The sequence below is a fragment of the Arvicola amphibius genome, chromosome 12, assembly GCF_903992535.2.
Source record: "Arvicola amphibius chromosome 12, mArvAmp1.2, whole genome shotgun sequence".
NCBI lineage: Eukaryota > Metazoa > Chordata > Mammalia > Rodentia > Cricetidae > Arvicola > Arvicola amphibius.
The window spans coordinates 67478441-67482216 of record NC_052058.2 but is presented as its reverse complement, the minus strand read 5'-3'; the positions used below and the strand labels follow the sequence as shown (position 1 = coordinate 67482216).

Here is a 3776-nt window from a genome sequence, read left to right as displayed (position 1 = left end):
CCTGGGGATTGTTCAGTGGGCAGATAGTTCACTGTTTACTACCCGCCAGGTGATGTGCTAGGCTGCCGTCCTCTGGAGGAGACAGAGCAGGTACGGGGATAGAGAGGCAGGGGTCTTTGCATTGTTTGGGCGGAGTACTTAGTAAAGCACCTTTAAAAGTATCTGCAAGTAGTGCAGGTACTTAGTATAAGGCGTTGTGATTCCATTTTGGTGAGAAGATTGAAAAAAAAGCATTAAAGAGAAACAAAAAGACATCGTGGGGAAACAGGCTCTGGGAAAATAGAAAACACTGGTTTTAAAACGAAACAAAACAACAACAAAATAAAATCAAAATATTTATTAGCATTCCAAAGAAGTCCTTTTCGTTGTTGTTATTCTTCTGCAAAAAAGGGGGGGGGGGGAGGAATCGTTTTGATACTTTAAATATAGGAAAATGTACCCAGAATGATATATATATATATATATATATATATATGTGTGTGTGTGTGTGTGTGTGTGTGTGTGTATCACACACACACACATACATACATATGATCAAGACAGAGAAAACCTTCCTGGCAGTTTTCAGGCTAATGAATTATCCTTACGTTTAACAGTGGTCTTCAGTTGCCTGAAACTGCCCTTGATTTCTGCAGCTCCCTCTGTGCTTCAGATTTAGATTTCACTCTTCCTCCCTCAGATTCCAACTCTCATTATTTCCATGTAGATGAGGCTCAAAGCTCATTCTCTCTCTCTCTCTCTCTCTCTCTCTCTCTCTCTCTCTCTCTCTCTCGTAGATATTATGTGTGTGCTTACCTGAGACAAGATCCATGCCTGCATCCTTTTCTATTGATATCCACCTTTTTCTTTTTCATATGGGACGCTTTTATAAACTTGGTGTCATCTTTGAGGAGGGGCCATGTGAATACTCTCTGCATTGTTCAATATTAGTATTATGTGCTGCCAAATGAGCACTGCCTATTCTTTTTAATTAAAATGTACTACTGATATGTTATGGGGGGTGCATTGTGCTGTGGCATACATGGGGAGGGCAGAGGACAGCTTTAGGCAGCTGGTTCTCTTCTCCCACCTTGTCGAGGCTGTCTGCCTATTGCTGCCTGGCAGTAGCTACAAACCTCGGGCTAGCTGGCCCGTGTGCTTCCTCCCAACCCTCTTGTCCCCACCTCTGGTCTCAGCATCAGAGTGCTGGGATGGCTGATGTACACTACCACATCTGCCCTTTTAAAACCTTGCTTCTTGAGACAGAATGCAGTTGTGTGAAGGAAGGCCCTTTGCCTGCTGAAGCCTCTCCCCAGCAGCACCCAGAGCAACAGGCGGGGTGCTCTCTCTGACCCTGGAGCTAGTCATTTCAGCTCGACTAGCCTGACGGGGAGGTCTGCTCCCTCAGTCGCTGGCCTCCACTGTCCATAGCTGGTGTTAGGGTTTGCTGTTCTTGCTGGCGATGGGCATTCAGGCACCCACACCTGTGCAGCAAGCCCTTTGCACACCAAGCCTTCCCCCCCCCAGCCCCTTGTTAACACTTTAAAGTATAAAACCTGGTAAAGTGCAGCAGCCCCAAACTACAGAGAGGTCTGAGAGAGGGCTCTGTGATCCGCTGTAAGACCAAGCACTCTCTGGACATTTCTACAGCCTTGAAGGCTGAGCTCTCACCAGGTTTTCTGCCCTGGCTTTGAGTGGGGGGTAGGTGGGTGAGGGCTCGTGGGTGGCTGGGAAGACTTTTGCTCTCTCTCAGCCCTTCCCGATCTCAGCAGAGTTGTGGCTCTGAAGAGTCTGTTTCCCATGCGGTCAGCGTGGCCTCCCACAGGAAGCTTGAGCTTTGAAGATGCAGACTCTCACATGAGGACACGAGGGAGGGACGTTGTGTTCCTCTCCTTTGCCGGAACGTGGCCTGATAAAAGCCTATCTTACTTCTACTGTTAAGAGTTGGTGGATAAGGGGTCAGTTCGTTTCACCTTGGGGAAGCTAGAGCCGACAGATTGCAACATTAAACAACCGAACCACACAGCTTCAAGTCGCCTCAGACAATGGCAAAAGTAAATGAACAGAGCTGGCAGAGAAGATAATTTTCTTTTATTAAAACAAACAGACCAACAAACAAAAAACAAACCAAACCAACTAACAAGCAACAGCCCCTGTAAGACCCAAACAAACCACTTATTGATGTGTGTGTGTGTGTGTGTGTGTGAGAGAGAGAGGGGGGGGGTGGTGGGGTGGGGTGGGGGTCTGATGCTCTAGTTTCTGACAGACCGTACTTAGGATTATATAGAGACTCAACTTTGCTTGTGAAGATAAGAACATATAGGTGAACAGATTGGACACCAGTCCAGCTAATATTCATATATGTATGTGTGTGCATGTATGCAATGTTTGTGTGCAGTACACATGTGCACATGCCTGTGCCAACCGGAGGTCAGTCTCAGGCATCATTCTTTAAGAGCTATCTGTCTTGTTGGGGGACAGATTTTTTTCCCATCGGACCTGGAACTCACCAATTAGGCTAGGCTGGCTATCAGCAATCCTCAGAGATCCACTTATTCCCAGCTGCCCGTGCTGGGATGATTAGTGGGAGCCACCGTCAGAGAAAGCCACCAGGCACAGTGTATTACATGGGTCCTGGGATCAAGCTCAGACCCTTGTACTCGGGCAGCAGGCACTTCACCAACCAATCTGCCTCTTCAGCTCCATAATATTCTTTTTCTATGAGACTCCACATCTTCCGGCCTTGCAGTTGAAACTCTACCTTCTGGCAATGTGTGCTGGGCAGGATCTACCCTCAAACTCCTTCCGAAGGTGTGCAGACTCTGTTATGGTGCCATTCGACTGAAGGGGTCCTGGACTTTCTTCTGAGTGATATACAGCTGGAGGACCCCTCCTCCCCACAGAGAGCAGAAGGCTTCAGTACCTTATGGACATTTTATGGAAAGTCAGGTGTTCACCTGTCTCATAGGCTTGGCCAAGAGGAACCGCTCCCGCCCTCCCGAGATTGTTGGCTGGCCAAGAAACCAGAACAGGTAGCTAAACCTGTTTTTTTCTTGTTATCTGTACTTGAACCATCTGGGATTTTTGCCTAGATAAACTCCGAGATCCTTCTTGGCACTGACATCTTATTGCCTGTGTCCTGTCAGTTCCACAGCTGATTTGGGTTCCAACAGAGTCACACTAACCCTGGCATTTGCTGGCTTGTGTTCCTATGACCCTCTACCACTGCTGTGAGATCTCTCTCCTCAATTCATTTCTTGAACTCCTTGAGGAACCCTTACTTGTGGTCATGTGACTCCATATGACCTCTGCCATGGTTCCTCATTAACTATGCCCCTCTTATTGACATTCACTGCCCAAGAAGTCATGTTACTTAAGGGTCCCTAACAGTGCTGTTGCCATAACATTCCTGATGGCGCAGATGCCTGCCAGTGCCAGTGTCCCCAAGCTACAGACCAATGAGAAGTTACTCTCAGAGCTCGGTATGCCTCAAATGCCTCGACATTAGTACAGAGGAACAGGACTTCTTCCTTGTGTCAGCCACCCTTTGCACCGGGTGTTCATCGGTCACACAGTTAATATCCCCTGTAGCTTCTAGACATCAACGGGTTGTTGTCCCTGCAGTCAGGAGCTCTCTTTCCCTGGGACTAGGGGAGGGCTTTGCCGATGTCTGGGAAACTGGCCTCTGTTCTGTGGAAAGATCTATGCTGACCCCAAAATCTCCTTCTCAAGTGACTCTTGCCCCACCTTTCAGTCACAACCCCTTCCCGAGACATCTGAATTCCTGTAATAAGCAC

The 3776-nt window shown here is 47.8% G+C and overlaps 1 non-coding gene across 1 annotated transcript; it reads right to left on the bottom strand.

The window, feature by feature from the left end:
- Positions 1-848: 848 nt before the first annotated feature.
- On the bottom strand, positions 849-954 carry LOC119799581. The gene has a single exon (XR_005282865.1). It is a non-coding gene; the product is annotated as a U6 spliceosomal RNA (small nuclear RNA).
- Between the last annotated feature and the right edge of the window lie 2822 nt (positions 955-3776).